The sequence below is a fragment of the Amblyraja radiata genome, chromosome 18, assembly GCF_010909765.2.
Source record: "Amblyraja radiata isolate CabotCenter1 chromosome 18, sAmbRad1.1.pri, whole genome shotgun sequence".
NCBI lineage: Eukaryota > Metazoa > Chordata > Chondrichthyes > Rajiformes > Rajidae > Amblyraja > Amblyraja radiata.
In genome coordinates, this window is record NC_045973.1 from 1,844,516 (window position 1) to 1,870,000 (window position 25,485).

A 25,485-nucleotide genomic window follows, 5' to 3' on the forward strand; every position below is an offset into this window, starting at 1 on the left:
AGTTTGTACGTTCTCCCCGTGACCTGCGTGGGGTTTCCCCGAGATCTTCAGTTTCCTCCCACATTCCAAAGACGTGCGGGTTTGTAGGTTAATCGGCTTGATATAATTGCACATTGTCCCTGGTGTGTGTGGGATAGTGTTAGTGTGCGGGGATCGCTGGTCGGCACGGACTCGGTGGGCCGAAGGGCCTGTTTCCGTGCTGTATCTCTAAACTAAACTAAACCAAACTGAATGATGGGCTGAAAATGCAGAGAATGGATGAATGCGAGGCCATTGGGATATGGAAGAGAGGTCAGAGTATACAGGTCATAAAGAAATCCGACAGCAATGAGCACCAAGCTTTGATCGATAAAGATAACAAGAGGAGTCAAGTATCGGGGCAAAGAGGTCCTTCTACAGTTGTACAGAGCCCTAGTGAGACCACACCTGGAGTATTGTGTGCAGTTTTGGTCCCCTAATTTGAGGAAGGACATTATTGCTATTGAGAGAGAGCAGCGTAGGTTTACAAGGTTAATTCCCGGGATGGCGGGACTGTCAAATGCTGAGAGAATGGAGCAGCTGGGCTTGTACACTCTGGAGTTTAGAAGGATGAGAGGATATCTCATTGAAACATATAAGATTATTAAGGGTTTGGACACGCTAGAGGCAGGAAAATGTTCCCGATGTTGGGGGAGTCCAGAACCAGGGGCCACAGTTTAAGAATAGGGAGTAAGCCATTTAGAACGGAGACGAGGAAACACTTTTTCACACAGAGAGTTGTGAGTCTGTGGAATTCTCTGCCTCAGAGGGCGGTGGAGGCCGGTTCTCTGGATACTTTCAAGAGAGAGCTAGATAGGGCTCTTAAAAATAGCGGAGTCAGGGTATATGGGGAAAAGGCAGGAACGGGGTACTGATTGGGGATGATCAGCCATGATCACATTGAATGGCGGTGCTGGCTCGAAGGGCCGAATGGCCTACTCCTGCACCTATTGTCTATTGTCTATAACCTATCCTTGTGCTGAATTAGAAACAACCAGATGAACCAGTGTGTATTTGCTTGAACAGATGTTGTGCTGAGCTGTTTAATAACCACTGGTTTATAAAGGTGCGGTGTCAGCTCAGTGAGAGGCTTATTTAATGCGATAGAAAACGGTAAATATCTTAAACATGTTTAAAGAGCATTTCACCATAATCGGCTAGATTACCAGAGGAAAGGTCATATAGAATTATCTTTAATAATGATTACTGAGGAAGCGTGATTGACAGACAATTTAAAAATTAATAAATTTCTCTGACTATATAAAGTACAAACCTAACAACAGATTGGGAGTTTGAAACATGATATTTATCACTATTAGGGCCAGAGATATGACGACATATTTCCCACAGAGACGGTCCCGCAGATTTGCAACAACGAATCAGCAGAATTTGGACCAGGGGTTAGACAATAGACAATAGACAATAGACAATAGGTACAGGAGTAGGCCATTCGGCCCTTCGAGCCAGCACCGCCATTCAATGTGATCATGGCTGATCATCCACAGTGCATACACAATGCGATCATCCCCAATCAGTACCCCGTTCCTGCCTTCTCCCCATATCCCCTGACTCCGCTATCTTTAAGAGCCCTATCTAGCTCTCTCTTGAAAGTATCTGGAGAAGGTCCAAGAGTTTTGTTGGATCATAGGCTGTCAATGTAAATACAATTATAAATATGTCGCTGGTCACAAACAAGCTCTAACTGATGGGGCAAGTCATCATGGAAACGTGAGATCAAGGAAGGAGATTAATTTGTGGATTCAGAGTGGGAGATGGAGGTGAAAGAGGAAGTCAACCAAAGTCAATGTTAAAGATAGACACAAAATGCCAGAGTAACTCAGCGGGTCCTGGATAGGTGGAATAGGTGATGTTTCGGGTCGAGACCCTCCTTGCTGCCTGTCCCGCTGAGTTACTCCAGCAATTTGCATCTATCTTCGGTGTAAACCAGCATCTGTGGTTCCTTCCTACACAAAAGAAAATACTATTTTTGTTTCTCTGGGAAAGCTAGAATTTGAGGCAACAAATCAGTTGACAAAGAAAAGCAAGGCATGGAGATACTAGGAACTGCAGATGCTGGAATATGACACAGAACACAAAATGCTGGAGTAACTCAGCAGGTCAAGCAGCATCTCTGGAGGACATAGAAAGGCAACGTTTCAGGTCAGGACCGTCTCCAGACTGTGCTGTACTGTTCAAAAACAGTACAGGAACAGGCCCTTCGGCCCTCAATGTGCTGTATTTGAACATGGTGCTGTTGAAGTATTATCCTCTGCGTGTACGTGAGTGGTTGGGGCTCGGTGGGCCGAAGGGCCTGATTCCGTGCTGTATCTCTAAAAACTAAAATAGCCCCTTCGACCCATCTCAACCATGCCAATCAACCTGCCCCATCTACACTAGGCTCACCTGCCTGCGTTTGGCCCAGATCGCTCCAAACCCGTCCTATCCAGTAAGATAATCATATCTGCAGCTTTTTGACTCCCACCTTTGATGGGCCAAGTGTCTTGCTTCAGGCAAGAATGAAACCACCCATATTTGTGTTACCATCACAAGGTATTGTATACAGAACGCAGTACATTTGATGAGCAGGATATGAAGTCGTAATCATAGATTCAATAAATAATGAACAAAGGTGATAAACAATAATTTAAATTTAAACACAATAAGTCCTCAGAGGAAAAGGAGTTGTGTTAAATTGCTAAAATGCAATTAATAATAACTTAATGTAACCATTGTGTAGAATAAATGGCATCAATTATATAAATGACTGAACATGACCTTTGCAAAAACTAATTGCTGCTGAAAATATTGCATGTTTTTTTTTAACACTGTCTTATACACACACATACACTCTTGGATTTAAATTACACTTTGGGAATCAGAGTACAGGATTAGTTTCCATATAAAACATAAACTGTGCAAAGTTTTCATACTGTACTTTGAAACGCTTGTTCTCGCATTAATCAATTCATATTGATGAATTAAATCGACCAAGGTATGGAATCTCAGAGAAAGTCAGCTCGTTTGTGGATGACCTATTTGACCAAAGACTTCCAGAGATCTAGAAAGTTGTGTTGTACACAATGCGATTGCAATTTGCCATCTGGATAAAAAATACACCGCTGCAATTCTCACACGCTAATCAGATTTTCACAAAAGTATCTGACAGGGATAGATAAAAGGACTATCTATTCCTAACTGAGACCAACAATGAAGGAGTGTCTCGACCCAAAACGTCACCCATTCCATCTCTCCAGAGATGCTGCCTGTCCTGCTGAGCTACTCCAACATTTTGTGTCTGTCTTACTTTGATATTTACGTAGGAACAAACAGTTAATTAAAAAAAGCTGCACTACACAATGCGGATGTTTGCAAGCTACACAAAGCATCAGTTATCCACATCAGAGAACAATTAAAAAGGGTATTAATTAAAACGCTCTCTTCAACACGTGGCATTATTGAGCATTTGAGCCTTCATTAAACAGAGTAAACTAATGATTAGTGACCTAAATAACTTTACCTGAATTGCAAGGTCAGTAATACTTGCGATTATTTAATTTTATCACCTCATTAGCAAACAATCTGCTGGAGTTTACATTGACATTTAATGAGTCTGTTTTCTCATATTTCATTTTTAATATTTTTTCGAACAAAAAGCATTGTTCCCGTGCAGAGATAGAGGCCTTGTGTACATGCGAACCGAACCCTCTCTGGAGTGTTTTTTTAACGTACATTGCCGAGAGAAAAGGCACGCTGTTATGATTGCAACTTAAGTGTATTTTCCTTTGTGGTTCAGCTACGCTGTTATTGATCTGCCGAGTCACATTATCCATATATTCTGATATCCAAATAACACCAGCATATTGCACATATACTTATATCCCAAACCAGTGTGGACCAGAGGAACTGCTCCCCTGAAAATCTATCGCCTGGATATTTGTGAAACCAAAACCTCCTGGCAAATCTAAATGGGCTTCTTGAGGAAAAAAAAAAAATTAAGCTTGTTCTTTGCAAAGATTCATAGCTTTGGTGATGAAAAAAAGTTGCAATGTTAGAATAAAGAGTGTATTTTGAGCAGGGGAGGTTGGATTTACAGTAAAACGCTTTGGAGCACACCTTCATTACCACATACTTCACATTCCGAAAGGTATCTGTTGTGCAGTGACCTTGGATCTGTAGCAGCAACCCCTCCCCTGTGACATGTGGCCGGCAAATGCTCCTTTCAACATGTGTGCAGATGCCTCCGAAGGAATCCAGCAACAGCTTTTCCTATCTGTAACAAGACACACATGGCACCTGGGCAAAGACTAAATATCAATTGTATAAATTAGCTTAACAAAACACAAGAGTAGTATTTTGTTATTGAAAAAAGGAGTTTGCAGCCAAGCTGTGGTATTAAAGTAGTCTCTGGCTGAGAGACACAGCGGGCATCTTGCCTCTGTGGATTCCTGAACTAAATGATCATATCATAACTTGTCATCTTTGAAAATCTGCATCAATGCAATTCTTTCTTTCCTGGAGGTGTATTTATTGTCTCTGTGATCAAAGGAAAAATGATTTTTTCTCTCAATTACCCCCTTTCTCTTGATGTGATTATATTGCAGCAGTGGTAGTAATTCAAAGATATGACTTTGAGCCATTATTCTCTGCGTCACCTTAAGCGAACCCTGTATATTTAATTTAATAATGCTGCATCCCACAACTTGGAAGCATAAGCAAAAGCAATGTTTTTTTTTTGATGTGTGTTCCTTTCTGAAGCCTTTGACAACCATGAATAACAAACATTTGGCCAATATGTTTTTCATCACATTTTAATAGAATGCAAAAGGCATAGTTAACTTGAGCTTTCAGATGGCCGTGTGCTGTGGAGACCAGGATGACATCGCCAGTTTATGGTGTCCTTTCACCTCGAGAATTGGGTTTGAAGCAGCCAGATGGATGCAAGGCGTTTAGTTGAAATTAATTTCAACTATATTAATCTGCTCCCCTGTGGCACAACTACACCTGAGGCAATATTAGTTGATCATCATTTTCAATTTGACTCATAGAGACCACATGTAGAAATAAAACCGATGTGGAACAGGAGATGGGAAGCAATGTCCGACATTATTATTGTCTTGTATCGAGGTGTTGTGTACAAACTAACACTATCTTCCCTCAATGGTTAACCTCCTTGGATAAGGACATGCGGGTCTGTAGATTAAACAAGGCACACAGTGCTGGAGTTACTTAACAGTTAGGCAGCATCTCAGGAGGGCATGGATAGGCAACATTTCGGGTTGGGACCCTTCTTCAGTCCTAACTCAAAACGTCACCTATCCATGTTCTCCACAGATGCTGCCTGACCCGCTGAGTTACTCCAGCACTCTGTGAAACGTCACCTATCCATGTTCTCCACAGATGCTGCCTGACCCGCTGAGTTACTCCAGCACTCTGTGAAACGTCACCTATCCATGTTCTCCACAGATGCTGCCTGACCTACGGAGTTACTCCAGCACTCTGTGAAACGTCACCTAACCATGTTCTCCACAGATGCTGCCTGACCCGCTGAGTTACTCCAGCACTCTGTGAAACGTCACCTATCCATGTTCTCCACAGATGCTGCCTGACCCGCTGAGTTACTCCAGCACTCTGTGAAACGTCACCTATCCATGTTCTCCACAGATGCTGCCTGACCCGCTGAGTTTCTCCAACACCGCGTCCCTTTTATTTTGTAAACCAGCAAAAATAAACTGGTTTCAACAGAATTGAATATTTGACTGCGGGGTATTAAAAGGTTGAGGACAACCATTTTTCACCACATTTGAAGATGAACCTCAACTTGTCCAATTCAGTTTACATTGCAGCTTTGTACACTGAATACAATTGTTAATTATTTATACCTCCTGTAACTAGAATGATATAGAGTCATACGTCACAGAAACAGTCCCTTCGGCCCAACTCATTCTAACTATTCAGTACTTCAGTTCAGTTTAGTTTATTGTCACGTGTACCGAGGTACAGTGAAAAGCTTTTGTTGCGTGCTAACCAGTCAGCAGAAAGACATTTCATGATTACAGTCGATCCATTCACAGTGTACAGATACATAAGGGAATAACATTTAGTGCAAGGTAAAGCCAGCATAGGATAGCCCAAGGGTCATCAAAGGGTTCAGGACTGCTCTCTGGTTGTGGTAGGGTGGTTCCGTTGCATCCCACATAAGAGCTGGGAAGAAACTGTCCCTGAATCTGGAGGAGTGCATTTCCACACCTCTGTACCTTTTGCCTGATGGGAGAGGGGTGAAGGGGGGAGTGGCCAACCAACATGACCCTCTGAACTCTTCCCATTCATCCACATTTGCTTTATATCCCTCTAAAACGTTCCTATCCACATAGTAAATGTTGTCATAGTTCCTGCCTCCACTCCCCCCTCCATCGTCTAGTTCCACACGCTCACTATCCATCACCAATACCATAGTGTTGGCCTTACAGGTCTGATTAGTGAAGCTCATTAGACAATAGGTGCAGGAGTAGGCCATTCGGCCCTTTGAGCCAGCACCACCATTCAATGTGATCATGGCTGATCAAGAGTTTAAACATTCGAGATTATTCTCTTGCATTCCATAATATAAGCACAAATTACTCCTCAGCCACAAGGCCATTTTGTTTCCACTATTCCATCCCCCATGTTGATATAAATGATGTCGATGTGGGAACACTCTGGAATAGAGAGAGGGAGGGTTTGCCAGGAGCAGAGTGCTGGCATCCTGAATCCAAGATCAACATGTTGACTAAACACCCTGTAATGTAATACCAGTATTAGTTTCTGCTGCATTAATACTGAGGTTTTGAATGTATTTTCATGTTGTGTCCAAGGCTGGAAATCAAAAATGTTGGCAGCAGAATAAGTGGAATCCAATGTGCAAGTTGGTAATGGGCTAGATTGTCTGCAGTACATGTAGAATCTTCCTGTAGATAACTACACAAAACTACAGACAAAAAGAATAATTCCATAACAAGGCCGCTGTGGAATTCTCAGCCTCAGAGGGCGGTGGAGGCCGGTTCTCTGGATACTTTCAAGAGAGAGCTAGATAGGGCTCTTAAAGATAGCGGAGTCAGGGGATATGGGGAGAAGGCAGGAACAGGGTACTGATTGGGAATGATCAGCCATGATCACATTGAATGGCGGTGCTGGCTAGAAGGGCCGAATGGCCTACTCCTGCACCTATTGTCTATTGTCTGCATTTAATTAATGAATGTAGCAATGTAATAATTGGGCATTGAAGTGATCTACTGCCCATGGAGTAATGTGTCTCAGTGTACATTGCAGATGCAGCATAGAAACACACTGACCACTGATCACCCATCCTCACAAGTTCTATACATCCCACTTTCTTTAATCAGGAAAAGTTGAGTCCACAACCCTAGGTGATTTTTTTTTTTACAATTCAGATGATTTGACCATCAATGTTTAGTTTCGTTTAGAGATACAGCACGGAAACAGGACCTTCGGCCCAACGGGTCCGCGCCGACCAGCGATCCCCGCACACTAACACTATCGCATGCACATTACAGACAATTTCCCATTTAGACAATAGACAATAGGTGCAGGAGTAGGCCATTTGGCCCTTCCAGCCAGCACCGCCATTCAATGTGATCATTGGACATCGGGCCGCCCGTAGGGGCGACTATGGGGGGCTCGGGAGACCCCGACCACGGGTGAACATTGGGGAACACCAGCGAGGAGGTTGACTGGACTTTGATTCCTTCCCTCACAGTGGGGAACTATGGGGATGTTTGTGTTGTGGACTACTGTGTTCTGTGTTTTGTGTTTATTTTTTTTTATTTTTTTTGTATGACTAAGGGAAAAATAATTTTGTTGTCTCTTCATTGAAGATAATGACAATAAATTAAATCAAATCAAATCAAATCATCCCCAATCAGTACCCCGTTCCTGCTTTCTCCCTATATCCCCTTACTCCGCTATCTGTAAGAGCCCTATCTAGCTCTCTCTAGAAGGATAGTGCCAAGCCAATTAACCTACAAACCTGCTCATCTTTGAAGTGTGGGCGGAAACCAGAGATCATGGAGAAAACCCACGTGGGTCACGGGGAGAACGTACAAACTCTGTACAGACAGCACCCGTAGTCGGGATCAAACCCGGGTCTCTGGCGCTGTGAGGCAGCAACTCTACCGCTGCACCACCGTGCCACCCTAACGGAAAGGCAACTTAACACATCTAACTATCCGAAGAGTCTTCATTTTTCAAATATTTATTTGTGGATGACAGTTGAGGGTTTTTTTTTTGACAATTCCGTGCGAGAGTTTGTAAATCATTTTAAAATGTTGTATCTCAAAGAATGAAATAAGTTAATTTGTTTGGCTGCTTCATGGACAATAACAGTAGACAACAGATGGCTTTAATACTAATGGATGCTGAGCTACCCTGTAGGGTGACTACATATTTATTCTGACTTCTGCCAAAGTTCAAACCCAAGACTCGCACTTTCCAACCAAACGGTGGCCGTGTAAATCCCAACAAAAATAATGAGAATTCCAATCGTGGTAAACCAAATCCCACGGAAAATAATAGAAATTCCTAAAAAAAATGCCTCAGCGCCATTAAGTGGTTTCAGGTACTTTAAATATTTTGTTAGTTGAATTTTTACTCTTAAAACAGTATGATCATCGCATTATTATTGTTATATTAAATTTAGTTTAGTTTAGAGATACAGCGTGGAAACATGTCCTTCGGCTCATCGAGTCCGCACCGACCAGCGATCCCCACACATTAACACTCTACCACACACACTAGGGACAATTTACACTTAATACCAAGCCAATTAACCCACCAAACCTGTACGTTTTTGGAGTGTGGGAGGAAACCAAACATCTTGGTTAAAACCCACACAGGTCACGGGGAGAACGTACAAACTCCGTACAGACAGCACCCGTAGTCGGGATCGAACCCGGGTCTCTGGTGCTGCAAGCGCTGTAAGGCAGCAACTCTACTGCTGTGCCACCGTGCCGCCCCAAATGTTAATTGATTTTGTTGTATGTGTGCGTTGCTGATCAGTGGTCACTGGGCATCAATGGCCATCCCTGATCAGCCACATCCAGGCAGCCCTGTTAGTGGTGGTCGCTCCTCAAGATGGATGCCAACCATGAGAGAACAAAGAAGAACCCAGCGGAATCTCCGCCTTGATCAGAGACATGAGACTTGGAAACAGGTTTAATTTCAGAATCTCCAGCTCAGAGCGCCGTGGAAGCTGAATCATCGTACATATTCAAAGGCCACGTGGAAAGATTTGGCCAATTGGGAAGTCAAGGCACAGTTGGGAGTAAGTAAGCGAGTAAGTTTATTGGCAAGTATTCACATACAAGGAATTTGCTTGGTGCTACCGCCCACAAGTAACAACATGACGAATGAGCAGGAAGATGGAGTGGAGGCACAATCAGGTCAACGGTGGAACAGGTCTGAGTGGATGTGATGCTACATTCATGTATTTTCTTCCCATCAAAATAAATTTTCAAAATCACGTGCACTGTGGCAAAATAACCAGGATAAAAATCTAGGCACAAGGAACTACAGATGCTGGAATCTTGAGCAAAAGCAGGAATTCCTTCTATTTTTAAAACTTAGAATGTGCCTGGTCTTTGTTTGGCTTCCAGCATGAATTATGATGGAGTCACTTGGAAGAGGCATAGCCAACAGCAACTGCTGCCCGAAACGTCACCTGTCCACGTTCTCTACAGATGCTGCCTGACCCGCTGAGTTACTCCAGCACTCTGTGAAACGTCACCTATCCATGTTCTCCACAGATGCTGCCTGACCCGCTGAGTTACTCCAGCACTCTGTGAAACGCCACCTATCCATGTTCTCCACAGATGCTGCCTGACCCACTGAGTTACTGGTGTTGTTTTTGAGCTTTTTCCTTGCTTTGTGAGTCCTCGTCAGTCGCAATTGTTGAATGCAGTGACTTTGAGCACTCGTTCACACAGCTCAGCAACATTTACCATCTTGCACTTCATTCATTCACGATCTGTACAATGGCAATGTCGCTATTTTTCCACCGTTGCGTGCTACTGCGTTGGAGCTCCAGCCTCAAGTTGCCGGGGACACGAACACTGCAACTCTGCAGATCAAGGCCAACCATTAATCTTCCGAAATACTCAACTACGGCCAACAAATGGATCACCATTTTAGAGGAATGATTTTATGTAGAGTTTGGGAGGAGATTTACAAGGGTTCTGAGGCTTTGAAAGTGGACCAGTCCACCAAGGTGGTCCAGTCAGTCCAGTGCTATTGGCAGGGACAAGTATCCTGGGAGATGCAGGCTCTGTGGTAAGACTGCGGTGAATGTTCCTGGCCTATCTTCTGCTGGGGCAGCCAAGGGAAGCAAGTGCATTCCTAATATTTCATAAGAGGATTATTCACTGCCAAATGTAGCACAGTAAATTATGATTCACTTCAATAGTTCTTTCTTCCTTCACTATTTCTGCTTTCCTTCAACTTGGACTCAATAACGAGAGGAGAAAATGCAGGAGGAACTGTTTGTAGCATCAATGCCAACCAAGGAGATATTGGCAGGGATTGGGCACTGACTTGCTTAGCATGAGACACCTTCACTATCATTTTCAAAGATCCAATCAAAGAGCGGTAACTTCACATCATGTAAGGTTTAGTTTAGAGATACAGCATGGAAACAGGCCCTTCGGCCCACCGTGTAAGAATAAGGGGTAGGCCATTTAGAACGGAGATGAGGAAACACTTTTTCACACAGAGAGTTGTGAGTCTGTGGAATTCTCTGCCTCAGAGGGCGGTGGAGGCCAGATCTCTGGATACTTTCAAGAGAGCGCTAGATGGAGCTCTTAAAGATAGCGGAGTCAGGGGATATGGGGAGAAGGCAGGAACGGGGTACTGATTGTGGATGATCAGCCATGATCACATTGAATGGCAGTGCTGGCTCGAAGGGCCAAATGGCCTAATCCTGCACCTATTGTCTATTGTCTATGAATCACTTTTCTGCTGAGTTTGCAACTTAATTCAAACATGAATTCAACAAACAATTCATGAAAGGTACCACAAGGGTTCCTTCGCCGCCCCTCATTCACTCCAAACCGGAACGGCAATGTGACAAGAAACAAGAGCATCGGCTGCATGGCCCCCAGAACCCCAGCACAATGAGCAAGCACAGCAAATATCGAAAGAGTATTAAAATCTTTGTCTGCGCCCTCTAGATTAATGAGAGTAAACTTGCTTTGTTTCGTGACTTGACACAATTGATATTTTAACAAGGTTGGGCCATGTAGATGTGAAAGGCCCAGCCCTTACATAACTGCACTCCATCAAAATGCACCTCATGTCACCTGAAACTGCTTTTCATAAAAGTTTCACATAAAAAGTTAATCAGTAAAATCAGGAATTACAACCAACTCCCATTACACCAATTCCACGACTTGCTGCAAACTGTCCAAACAAAATGACAAATATTCGGAGTAAGAAAAGTTAGATTTTCGCTCTGATTGTTTGAGCTACGGTACAATGTGTGACATTAGGAACCAACTGGGTAGTAAATAGTTGCCAGGATTTTGTATGGATGTGGCATGCAGTTTACCTTTAAGCAAGGGACTAATGAGGACTGTAACTACATCAAGGGTTTGCGATCCCTGGCTTTTAATAACACGGTGTGCCTGTCTGCCATCTGGGTAAACCTAGTTCCTCTTGTCTACAGCAGGCACAGCCCAAGGGCAAACGCAAGTGTAGACAGGAAGCCCGAGATGTGAATAGTGCAGCAGTAGTGACCCTGTGCACAGTCACCAATGCTCTGCCAAACTTTCCAATCAAATGGCAGGAATGTTATTAGGAAGTAGTTCTGCTCCATTTGCCCTTTGCCTGTGGCTTGTCTACTCAACTCCTGCTGCCCAAAGATGGCCACAACATACCCTCGACGTTTCATCTTCAAATGAGCAGGCCAGCTCGGCGTTGAGCTGCCAAAAGTCTAACTTACATGAGACAACTGTTGCTGCAAAGTGCAAATGAGCAATGGCCCCCTCTCTGCTGCTGACATGTTTTAGAGTGTGTGTGGTTGTGATCACTGGGCCTGTTAAAGGAGTAACGTGGTAACAACTACTTCAATGTGTTTCAGACATGTTTAAGTGACTGAACACATTGTGAACAATAGTGTCTTGTGAACGAATAATCCTACAAAACATTAAAAAACAGAAGAAAACACTACACTATAATGAACCACATCCCTCCCTTGCCAAAATATAAAACTCAGCTTTTGGTAGTGATAATTAAAAGCTTTTAAATTAAAATATTTCTGTAAAACCCTTCAGGAATGTGGTAAAATGTTACTTGCAATCTTGGCTAAGCACCTTAAATGTGGCAATTAAATTTGTTACAGTTAACTGCCTGAGGAGATACAGTACCATACTTAAAGTTTTTTTTTCCTAACCATTCAGCTAATAAATTTCAAAAAAGTCTAAAAATTATAATCGGTACCCTATTAATGCAACAGAAAGGCTTTCAGAAACATATTCATGCTCCCATATTTAAAAGGAGATAATTTTATATCATAACTTTACTTAAACAGTGAGGTTTTAAGGTTTTGAAACTTAATTCTATAATAAAATGCATCAGATGCTGAAAGCTAACCATTTTCTCCTTTTTCCAAAATTTGTAGTGGAATTTTCTCAACAAATAACCCCCAAAAAAGACAGTTTCCATGGACGAGCTAACTGTCTTGATGTTTAGTTTAGTTTAGAGATACAGCGCGGAAACAGGCCCTTCAGCCCACCGAGTCCGCACCGACCTACGATCCCCGCACACTAACACTATCCTACACACACTAGGGACAATTTACAATTTTACCAAAGCCAATTAACCTACAAACCCGCACGTCTTTTGAGTGTGGGAGGAAACCGAAGATCTCGGAGAAAACCCACGCAGGTCACGGGGAGGACGTGTAAAGCAGCAACTCTACCGCTGCGCCAACCTGGCCTTCCTCGTTCCTTTATTAAAGTGTGTTTTTGATATGTTGTACAACTGCATAAACAACAGTTATTCACAGGTGGGGAATCACCACAATATTTGCAAAGGCAGGTCAGCCTGATAGAGTTAGACAATAGACAATAGGTGCAGGAGTATCAGACCCATCAGCCCAGTCACTCCTCTCACCACATTGTACCCCAAACTCTGACCACAGTAAAGTCCGATGTATGAATAAGCTAGGCCTGTTAACGTCAGTCCAAGGGAAGTGATTGGATTTCAATCTGAGAGTCAAGACTAATCTATACGTGGAAATGCAGGCGTAATCATCATGACTGTGAACAGGAGATCCTGTCTGACTGATTTGACTGAATTAGACAATAGACAATAGGTGCAGGAGTAGGCCATTCGGCCCTTCGAGCCAGCACCGCCATTCAATGTGATCATGGCTGATCATCCACAATCAGTACCCCGTTCCTGCCTTCTCCCCATATCCTGACTCCGCTATCTTTAAGAGCCCTATCTAGCTCTCTCTTGAAAGTATCCAGAAAACCGGCCTCCACCGCCCTCTGAGGCACAGAATTCCACAGATTCACAACTCTGTGAAAAAAAGTGTTTCCTCGTCTCCGTTCTAAATGGCTTACCTCTTATTCTTGAACTGTGGCCCCTGGTTCTGGACTCCCCCAACATTGGGAACATGTTTCCTGCCTCTAGCGTGTCCAAACCATTAATCCTCTCCTCCTATTTACCCTTGGACCATGACCCCACTGACGAGCACCAGGCCACCATTTCTAGCACCATCACCGACTTCATCAATTCCCACGCCCTGCCCGACCAAGCTTCCAACCTCATCGTTCCCCAGCCCCGCACGGCCCGTTTTTACCTTCTCCCCAAAATCCACAAACCCGACTGTCCCGGCAGACCCATTGTCTCTGCTTGTTCGTGCCCCACCGAACTCATCTCCACATACCTTGACTCCATCCTATCCCCCTTGGTCAAATCCCTCCCCACCTATGTTCTAGACACCTCAGACACTCTCCACCGCCTCCGCGCATTCCTCTCTCTAGGCCCTCACCCCCTCATCTTCACCATGGATGTCCGGTCACTCTACACCTCCATCCCCCACCAGGATGGCCTCGGAGCCCTCCGGTTCTTCCTCGACCAGAGGAGCAACCTATACCCAGCCACTGACACCCTCCTCCGCTTAGCGGAGTTGGTCCTCACCCTCAACTTTACGTTTGACTCCTCCCATTTCCTCCAAACACAAGACGTAGCTATGGGCACACGCATGGGCCCCAGCTACGCCTGCCTCTTTGTCGGGTATATCGAACAATCCTTGTTCAATACGTACCAGGGCCCTATCCCCGACCTCTACCTCCGTTACATTGACGACTGCTTTGGGGCCACCTCCTGCACCCACACACAACTCACTGACTTCATCCACTTCACCACCAACTTCCATCCGGCACTCCAATACACCTGGACGATTTCCGACACTTCCCTACCATTCCTTGACCTCACCATCTCCATCGCAGGGGACAGACTTCTGACCGACATACATTACAAACCCACTGACTCACATGGCTATCTGGACTACACGTCTTCCCACCCTGCCCCCTGTAAAGACTCCATCCCCTACTCCCAATTCCTCCGCCTACGCCGCATCTGCTCCCAGGATGAGACATTCCATACCAGGGCATCGGAAATGTCCTCGTTCTTCAGGGAACGGGGATTCCCCTCCGCCACCATAGATGAGGCTCGCACCAGGGTCTCATCCATACCCCGCAACACTGCTCTCTCTCCCCATCCCCGCACTCGCAACAAGGGCAGAGTCCCTCTGGTCCTCACCTTTCACCCCACCAGCCGGCAAATACAACACATAATCCTCCGCCATTTCCGCCACCTCCAACGTGACCCCACCACTCGCCACATCTTCCCATCTCCCCCTATGTCTGCCTTCCGCAAAGACCGCTCCCTCCGCAACTCCCTTGTCAATTCTTCCCTTCCCTCCCGTACCACCCCCTCCCCGGGCACTTTCCGTTGCAACCGCAAGAAATGCAACATCTGTCCCTTCACCTCCCCCCTCGACTCCATTCAAGGACCCAAGCAGTCGTTCCAGGTGCGACAAAGGTTCACCTGCATCTCCTCCAACCTCATCTACTGCATCCGCTGCTCTAGATGTCAGCTGATTTACATCGACGAGACTAAGCGGAGGTTGGGCGATCGTTTCGCCGAACACCTCCGCTTAGTCCGCAATAACCTACCTGAACTCCCGGTGGCTCAGCACTTCAACTCCCCCTCCCATTCCCAATCCGACCTCTCTGTCCTGGGTCTCCTCCATTGCCAGAGTGAGCAACACCGGAAATTGGAGGAACAGCACCTCATATTTCGCCTGGGGACCTTGCGTCCGGATGGCATGAACGTTGAATTCTCCCAGTTTTGCTAGCCCGTGCTGTCTCCTCCCCTTTCTTAACCCTCAAGCTGTCTCCTCCCATCCCCCCCACCCTCGGGCTCCTCCTCCTCCCTTTTTCCTTCCTTCTCCCCCCCCACCCCCTATCAGTCTGAAGAAGGGTTTCGGCCCGAAACGTCGCCTATTTCCTTCGCTCCATAGATGCCGCTGCACCCGCTGAGTTTCTCCAGCATTTTTGTGTACCATTAATCATCTTATATATTTTGAAGGGATAACCAAATATATTGATTGGGGCAGAGTAAATGATGTAGTCCACGTGGATCAATAAGGTCTTTGACAAGGTTCAGTGTGGGGGCTGGTCCCAACATTTTGCAGCCCATGGAATCCAGGGCCAGTTATGAAAGTGGAACCATGATTGATTCGGTACGAAGGGGCAGCGGGTAGTAGTGATGTTGGTAGTTCTGATAGTTGGAATAAAGGCGTAGACTATTTTCTAAATGGGGAGAGAATCCAGAAATCGGGGGTGCAAAGAGGCTTGGGAGTGCTGGTGCAGGATTCCTAAAATGTGAATCTGCAAGTTGAATCAATAGTAAAGAAAGCAAACTCAACGCTAGCATTTATTTCATGAGGGCTTGTATACAATTACAGGGATGTAATGCTGGGGCTCTATAAGGCGCTGATCAGGCCACATGTGGAATATTGTGCGCAATTTTGGGCACCATATCTGAGGAAGGATGTGCTGGCTCTGGAGAGGGTCCAGAGGAGGTTTACAAGAATGATCCCAGGAATGAGCGGGTTAACCTATGATGAGCGTTTGTTGGCACTGGGCCTGTATTCACTGCAGTTTAGAAGAATGAGGGGGGGGGGGGGGAACCTAATTGAAACGTACAGAATGGTGAAAGGCTTGGATAGAGTGGATGTTTCCACTAGTGGGAGAGTCTAGCACTAGAGGTCACAGCCTCAGAATTAAAGGACGTTCTTTCAGGATGGAGATGCCATAGGAAGCTGTGGAGGCCAAGTCGATGGATATTTTTAAGGCAGAGATAGATAGTTTCTTGATTAGTACGGGTGTCAGGGGTTACGGGAAGATGGCAGGAGAATGGGGTTAGGAGGGAGAGATAGATCAGCCAAGATTGGATGGCGGGGTAGACTTGATGGGCCGATTGGCCTAATTCTGTGTCTATCACTTCTGATCTTCTGATCTGATGAGATTGGCAATTCCCGTAAACTCCAGCTCAGCGCCTGCCAAACGACCCAGGACACCACAAAGTAGCGATAGCAGGTTCTACAATTAACTGGCTCGCTTTTCCAAACTCCAACCTAATTAATTCCCGGAAACCTTTCAAACAAAGTGCCTTACGCCCACATGCACGTGCTATAAAAGTATACAGTTCCATTAAAACTAGAATGTAAATGCAAGTTTCCATCGGAAAGAAAAAGCCACAGGTCAACTCCCAATTCTACCAGTTGAAAATGAAATGATTGAATGTCAAGGAGTGGAATAAACAGTAAAAGCTCAAGGAACTCAGTAAGTTGCTGGAGGCCAGCATGGTGAATATGTTCCTTGGACACAATGCGACGAAACTATTGATAAGCACATAACACCGTGTTTCAGGTTCATTAAAGAAATTCCAGAACCAATATCCAAGAGGCAGTAAACAGGTAAATTAAACAAATGAATGGGTAGAAGCTGGTTTGAAATTGTACCCTTGGCGAGAGTTGAAACCACCAGAGTAAAACACTTGAGCTCTCAGTGTGTGTGATAAGGTGCTCCACAATGAATATGTTCAAAGGCTATGGAGTGAGGAATATCAACATATTGTAGACTAAAGCTGAACAAAGAAAGAACACGCATAGAGACAAGGAACTGCAGGTGCAGTAACTTGGGAAGGAGATAGCCTACCTAGAAGGGTCCCAATCTGAAACGTCACCCATTCCTCCTCTCCAGAGATGTTGCCTGTCCCGCTGAGTTACTCCAGCATTTTGTGTCTGTCTTTAGTTAGTCAGTTATTGAGTTTAGTTAATTGTCACGTGTACCGAGGTACAGTGAAAAGATGTCCAGTCAGTGGAAAGACAATACATACTTACGGCCCCAGTGGTGTGAATATTGTTTCTCTAACTTCAAGAACCCCGGCATTCCCTCCCTCCCCCACCCAAGTTGAACTGGCTTCTCATTTTCACCCAACAAATGGCCTGTATCATCATTACTTTTGTGCACATTTGTTCTACATCTCTCTACATCACCGTCTATATCTCTTGTTTCCCTCTCCCCCGACTCTCAGTCTGACGAAGGGTCTCGACCTGAAACATCACCCATTCCTTCTCTCCAGAGATGCTGCCTGTCCCACTGAGTTACTCCAGCATGTTGTGTCTATCTTCAGTTTAAACCAGCCTTCCTACACAATACATGATTGCAACTGAGCCATCCACAATGTACGGATATATGAGATAAGTGTGGGCTGGGGAACAACAAGGTTGGAGGCTAAGGAGAGCAGGTCGGCAGAGGTGATGAGGTCAGTCACAGTCTGTGTGGTGATGGTCTGGTGTTTGTCTGTGGGCTCATGGTCAAGGGGTAGGTGTGAGGAGAGCTGGCACCCGCCCTCAGCACAGTACAGGGCAGACCGACAGTCTACAGCGGCACCTCCCTTGTCGGCTCGTTACTGAGTGAGTGGAGGGCTGTGCGTTCAGAGGGGGTGAGGTTGGAAACATAGAAACATAGAAAATAGGTCCAGGAGGAGGCCATTCGGCCCTTCGAGCCAGCACCGCCATTCATTGTGACCATGGCTGATCGTCCCCAATCAATAACCCGTGCCTGCCTTCTCCTCATATCCCTTGACTCCACTAGCCCCTAGAGCTCTATCTAACTCTCTCTTAAATCCATCCAGTGACTTGGTCTCCACTGCCCTCTGTGGCAGGGAATTCCATAAATTCATAACTTTCTGGGTGAAAAAGTTTTTTCTCACCCCAGTCTTAAATGACCTCCCCTTTATTCTAAGACTGTGGCCCCTGCTTCTGGACTCGCCCAACATTGGGAACATTTTTCCTGCATCTAGCTTGTCCAGTCCTTTTATAATTGTATATGTTTCTATAAGAAACCCCCTCATCCTTCTAAACTCCAGTGAATACAAGCCTAGTCTTTTCAATCTTTCCTCATATGACAGTCCCGCCATCCCAGGGATCAATCTCGTGAACCTACGCTGCACTGCCTCAATCACAAGGATGTCCTTCCACAAATTAGGAGACCAAAACTGTACACAATACTCCAGATGTGGTCTCACCAGAGACCTGTACAACTGCAGAAGAACCTCTCTACTCCCATACTGAAATCCTCTTGTTATGAAGGCCAATATTCTATTAGCTTTCTTCACTGCCTGCTGTAAGTGGGGAAAGGGAGGTGGTTGGTGTTGCAATGGCAATTGTACATAGTAAGCATACTTGTAGCAGGATGTAGCGGGTTAAAGCTAACCAACGTGGCAGAGAAGTTGCCAACTTTCACAGGCACGAGGAGATTGAGCGGAACGCATGGAATTATGCTTCTGACATGACTGATACAGAAACAAATTGGCACAATTTAACCTCGCTTCAGAAGGGAGCATTGAATAAATGAGTAAATAACAACAAATAGTTATTGTTGACCAGATTTGTGAGAAAACAATATTGTTTGGTATAATGAAAGAAATGCAGCTACAAATAAATAGTAGGATTAAACGAGAACTTACCAGTTTGAAGTTTGATCTGTATTTTATGAGGAGTTACGAAGAGGGATTACGTGAAGAAGCCCGCCAGGACGCATGTGTGCCATTCTTCAAAGCAGTGGTGTGAAATCACAGATAACTGTAATGACTAAACATAGTAAGATTAGAGAAGAGATACCAGTTAAGTATATGATCAAGGGTGGGAGCGGAGGGCACGTAATCCCTCATCGCAACTCCTCATAAAATACAGATCAAACTTCAAACTGGTAAGTTCTCGTTTAATCTTACTATTTTACTTTGGAGTCACGTGAGTGACTACGTGAAGATTTTAAAGCTCTGTGATTTCATGCCGTGGAAACGAGTCCATGCATCACGTCTGCCTTGATGACTGTAGGAGGAATTGTGTTAACATAATTTGGACATGAATTCGACATTGAAATCATAAAATTTATTAACACAAATTTATAACCCCTTTTTATGGGTTTAAATTAATTTACAGAACTTAAAATTGTTTCTGCAAACGTTCCAGGTTTCATTACTGGTTTATTATAAAATAATTGGAATGTTTTTTCCCCCCCAGACCATCCTGCTGCCTTGAGGATTTGGTCCATTGGTACATCCAACTGTATCGCTGCCGATGTAGCTGCAGCCCTGGTGGAATGAGATTTTAAAATATTAGTATCCACCCCAGCCTGTGTTAGCACCTGTTTAAGCCATCTTGAGATGGTCTGGACCATCACTCTTTTGTGTGGTTGCTAGTGGCTGACCAAAAAGTGCCTTCTCATTGCCTCTTAGGATTTTCGTTTTCTCCATGTATAACGACAGATGTCTTATTATACACAGACGGTCATCTGTTTGGGTATGACCTAAATTGTATATTGAGGCCTGCTGATCCCTGTCTGTTCTGCTTTACTAATTCATAGATATGAAACGTAATATTTTCTGTTGAGGAAGTCATGTTGTCCAGTCTTAGTTTATGCAGTGACTGTACCCTCTGTGCCGTGACCAATGCCATTAGCATGACTGTTTTTAATGTCAGTCTGTGTAGGGACAGAGCTGTTACTGGAGACCAATTCCTGAGCATCTTCAGGACAATACTTACATCCCATATTTGGGAGTACCTGGTTCTTGGGGGATTAGTATTAAAAATTCCCCTCATAAGTTTTGTTACCAGTGGGTGAGTCCCAACAGAGTAATGCTCTGTCCCCTGCCATAGGTAAGTCGATAGGGCACTTCTGGCGCAGTTGATGGCACTGTAACTGAGCCCCTCATCATAGTGGAGGCCTGCCAGATATTCCAGAACAGATGGGATGTTCATGTCTCTGTAGGTGATGTTGTTTTTATGGCAGTGCATCGCCCACCTCCTGATATAGACCAGATATTGTTTTTTGGTTGAATGTCTTTGGGCCGCCGAGATCATGTTCACTGTTCGGTCCGTCAGTCCCAGTTGTAGTAGAGGTGTTTTTAAAACTCTACAAATTAATAAGTTCAAATGTTTATGGCATGGGTGGCTATCCCTTGTTACGGGATGTAGCAATAAATCTGGTCTATGTGGGATGGTGATACATGGTTCTAATACCATGTTTAATACCACTGGGAACCATGGTTGAGTAGGCCAATCGGGTACTACCAAAATACCAGACGCAGAGTCTTGTTGTATTTTCCTTAATACCCGACTGATGAGGCAGAAAGGAGGGAATGCGTAAATAAACTATTTCCCCCAATGCAGCGAAAATGCATCTGTCGACGCTGCCCCAGGGTCTGGTTCCCATGAAACATAATTTGATAACTGGTGGTTAAGTCTGGATGCGAATAGATCGATATCTGGTGTTCCATATTTTGCTGTAATATCAGCAAATACTTTTTTATTCAACATCCATTCGGTGTTTTCATTAAATTTGCGTGACCTGGTGTCTGCCACTAAATTTAGTCTTCCTGGTAGGTAAGTGGCTGATATCCAAATATCTCTCTGGATACACCATTGCCAAATTGTATTAGCCAGATTGTCACATGATGTCGATTTGTTTCCACCCATGTGGTTAATGTATGCTACCACGGTGGTATTGTCTATCTGTAGTCTAACATGCTGGTGATATGACCCAGTACAATATGACTTTAGGCCATGGAATGCACCCAACATTTCCAGGTAGTTTATGCCCAGTGTGAGTAATAATGATGCCTCCTGAGCAGTCCATCTACCTCCACAGCTGGTGATGGTATTGGTGGCTCCCCACCCAAGTGCACTGGCATCAGTTTGTAGTACCATGGAAGGGTTACTGACAATGATTGGATTGGAGCAAAGCCAGATGTTATCTATCCACCATTTTAGTTCCATTTTAGCTTGATTGGTAGTTTCATAGGTCTGTCAAAGTGACCTGCATTAATTTAGAGTGCTTGTATTTTTGCTCTCTGTAGGTTTTGGTAATGTAGAGGTCCAAATTGTGTGGCTGGAAAGGCAGCCACCATTTTGCCAATTACTTTTGCTACCAATCTGATGGATGGTTTGCTGATGTCAATGAGGTTATTGCAAGCCTCTATTAAATCTCTAGTCTTTCCCTTAGGCAGAGTCACCGACATGTGAACTGAGTCAATGGTGAACCCCAAATAGTCCATAGTAGTGGAAGGCGTAGTTTAGATTTAACTGGATGGATAATAAATCCCAGTTTTTCAAATAACAGTTTTGTGGCTGTTACAGTTTGTTTGGCCAATTCCGAAGTTTTGCCCACAATGAGTATGTCATCTAAACATGCCATGACCATGTGTTTACGTTTCCGTAGAAACGCTAGGGCTGGTTTCAAAATTTTGTGAACAGCCTGGGGCTGATGATAACCCATTTGGCAGTGCTTTATACTGCCAATGTTGTCCCATCCAGCTGAATTTTAAGTAACATCTGTGGTCACCTCGTATAGGCACTGAATAGTAAGCATCTTTTAAATCGATGCTGGCCATGAAGTAACCTTTGAAAATTAATTGTTTAGCAGTAACAAAGGTTTCCATTTTGTCAGATCTATGATGATGCGACAACCACCATCTTTTTTGTTTTTGGTAAATATATTGGACACGAATTCTAATGGTTCGTGTTGAGTTTTTTCAATTACACCTTTTATGTAAAGCCGCTCCAGTTCAGCTTGCGCTTTTGATTTTTCTTTATCAGAAAGCACGAACATTCGGTTCGGTATATGTTGAACTGGAGGGCTGTACTTGTGTATAAACTCTATTGTATATCCCTGGATACTGCTTAAGATGTAAGTATCGGTTGTTAACATGCTCCATGCATTCAGAAAAGAGTGTAATCTCCCCCCAACCTCCATGCTCCCTGTATTTTGTAGGGAACCAGACCCACCTACCTCCATAGTTACCAGTGGCAGGTTTACTTCTTTTTGTAGGTTCTTCGCTGCTGTTGTTGCGCTGGTGTCTGGATTTTCGGTTTGGTTGGCGTTGGAGGTCCCCGCATCTTCCAAGAAGGCCGGCCTGGGCCATGGCCTAAAAAAGACTCATGTTTTGAGTACTGGGCCTTCGAGCTTTCACCAGTTCTGCTGGTGGGTGCATAGGGGTGCTGTCTTTGGCTGTAGTGGGTTTTTGTTGGAGTCCCTTTTATTAGTCCAGTAGGTTCTCTCGTTCCTGCACCCCTTACACACTTGTCTTTCCTTCTGCGGACCCCTCTTCCAGGTCAGCCCAGAACTGACCCGCAGTGCTCCCCTCTGATGAGGTAGAAGCACTGTGCAGCCCTTCAAGAGGTACTGCTGTGGGTTTATCATAGGGCCCACAGTGACCCGACTCCATCTCCCGGAGTCTGTCACATTGGAGCAAATGCTCCACACATTCTCCATCCGGCTCCAGCGCTCTCGGTCGCTGGCTGCCCGCGGTTGTTCAAAGTCGGACTCCTCTGAGTCCACGACCTTGTTTGTTTTTGTGTCTAACCTTTCCACCCGGCCGCGTGGATCTGGCCGGTGCGGAGGCGACATCAGGCACAGCTGATCCCACTATCGGTGATCCGAGTGCCGCTGGCTGCTGCTGGCTGCCCGCTGCTCCGCGGTCCTCCCTCACCAGCTTTGTCCTTACTGCCCTGCCGTGGGGTGGATCTGGCCGGTGCGGAGGCGACATCGGGCACAGCTGATCCCATTATAGGTGATTCAAGCGCCACTGGCCGCTGCTAGCCCACCAGCTTTGTCGCAGCCCGTTGGTTTCTCCACCTGTAATCAGCATGGGAAAACACAAAAAGACCGCAGCTCTTACCTGCAGGTCCAGGTTTAAATTGTCGCTACGGGGGAACGTCGTTCCACCCCGTCTCCTGCTGTTTTTGACTTGTCAAAAAGTCGACGGCCCCATTTGAATAGTCTCCCGCCTGGCCGTGGTGTTCTGGCCGGCGCGGGACCAAAAGTCGGCACAGCTGATCCCTTACGGGGCTTGTGCCTTCAGCTGCTGCTGGCTCCCGCAACTTCGCGGTCCTCCCCAGCCAGCTTTACTCACAGCACTTGTGGACACTATTTTGTCCAGCTTCCCCCCCCTGTGTAAAAACAGCGCGGGGACAAAAACTACCGCAGAGTAAATCACTTACCTGCAGGTTGCGGTTTCAAACTTACCGCTGCGGGGGAACGCTCCACCCCGCCTGTCGTTTCGCAAGCGTGAAAGCGATATGACACGCATGCGTCGTGGCGGGCTTCTTCACGTAGTCACTCACGTGACTCCGAAGTAAAATTTGCAATCAGGGATAATTGTTTTTTTAAAGCCTAATTTCTATTGTAGAAATGAAAGGAGGATCGATAAGTGAGACGTCGGTGAAGTTAATGATGGTATTGACCTAGAAATATAGAGTCCAAGCCACACACACGGAAACAGGCCCTTCAGCCCACCTTGTCCATGCTTGCCAAGGTGCCCCATCTATGCTAGCCCCGTATCTTTCAAAACCTGCCCTATCCATGCAGCTGTCCAAGTGTCCTTTAAATGTTGTGATAGTACCTGCCTCAACCACCTCCTCTGGCAGCTCGTTCCATGCACCCATCACCCTATGAGTAAAGAAGTTGCACCTCAGGTTCCTAAACTTTTTCTTCTGACTTAAACCAAAGTCCTCTAGTTCTTGATTCCCCTACCCCTGGGTAAAAGACTCTCGCATTCACCCTAGTAATTCCTTTCATAATATTATACACCTCTATCAAATCACCCCTTAAGGGCCTGTCCCACTTACGCGACTTTTTCGGCGACTGCCGGCACCCGTCATAGGTCGGTGCAGGTCGCCTAAAATGTTCAACATGTTGAAAATCCAGCGGCGACCAGAAAGACGCTACGACACTTTGGGCGACTGAGGAGACGACTCGCGACCATACAGGCGACATGTCGATGGGTGAAGCCTGTAAGGTCGTGAGTAGTCGCCTAAAGAGTCGTACCTTGTTCTGGTCGCCGCTGGATGTTCAACATGTTGAACATTTTCGGCCACCTGCAATGACCTATGACGGGTGCAATGACCTATGACGAGTGGGACAGGCCCATTAGCTTCCTGCACTGTGAGAAATAAAGTCCTAGCCTGCACCAAACTCTCCCTGTAGCTCAGCCCCTCGGCTCTTGGCAATATTGCCGTAAACATAATTGAAACCAAAGATAAGGAGGGCTATTGTTATTAGGAAATAATAAATGGCTAGGAGAGCAAAAATTGTAGGTAAACATTACTGATAGGAACAAAAGCAGAGTGATTACAGAACATGCCTACAGGTTAGAAATAGAGCATTTGGAGCATCTGGCATGTGACAATGTTTACATCTCACACTGATTATAATTTTACACTTCAATTGCATCTTCTGCACATAGAAACTTAAGAAACATAGAAAATAGGTGCAGGAGTAGGCCATTCAGCCCTTCGAGCCTGCACCGCCATTCAATATGATCATGGCTGATCATCCAACTCAGTATCCTGTACCTGCCTTCTCTCCATACCCCCTGATCCCTTTAGCCACAAGCGCCACATCTAACTCCCTCTTAAATATAGCCAATGAACTGGCCTCAACTACCTTCTGTGGCAGAGAATTCCACAGATTCACTACTCTCTGTGTGAAAAAAAAATTCTCATCTCGGTCCTAAATGATTTCCCCCTTATCCTCAAACTGTGACCCCTTGTACTGGACTTCCCCAACATCAGGAACAATCTTCCTGCATCTAGCCTGTCCAACCCCTCAAGAATTTTGTACGTTTCTATAAGATCCCCCCTCAATCTTCTAAATTCTAGTGAGTACAAGCCGAGTCTATCCAGTCTTTCTTCATATGAAAGTCCTGACATCCCAGGAATCAGTCTGGTGAACCTTCTCTGTACTCCCTCTATGGCAAGAATGTCTTTCCTCAGAGTAGGAGACCAAAACTGTACGTAATACTCCAGGTGTGGTCTTTCTCTTTTCTTCCCGCACT

At 45.2% G+C, this 25,485-nt stretch overlaps 1 protein-coding gene across 7 annotated transcripts in view; it reads right to left on the minus strand.

Annotated features, from left to right (window-relative positions):
* The window catches only part of erc2 (ELKS/RAB6-interacting/CAST family member 2), a 569,575-nt gene that overhangs the window by 4,394 nt on the left and 539,696 nt on the right, over nucleotides 1-25,485 (minus strand). The gene's annotated exons all lie outside the window — the stretch shown is intronic.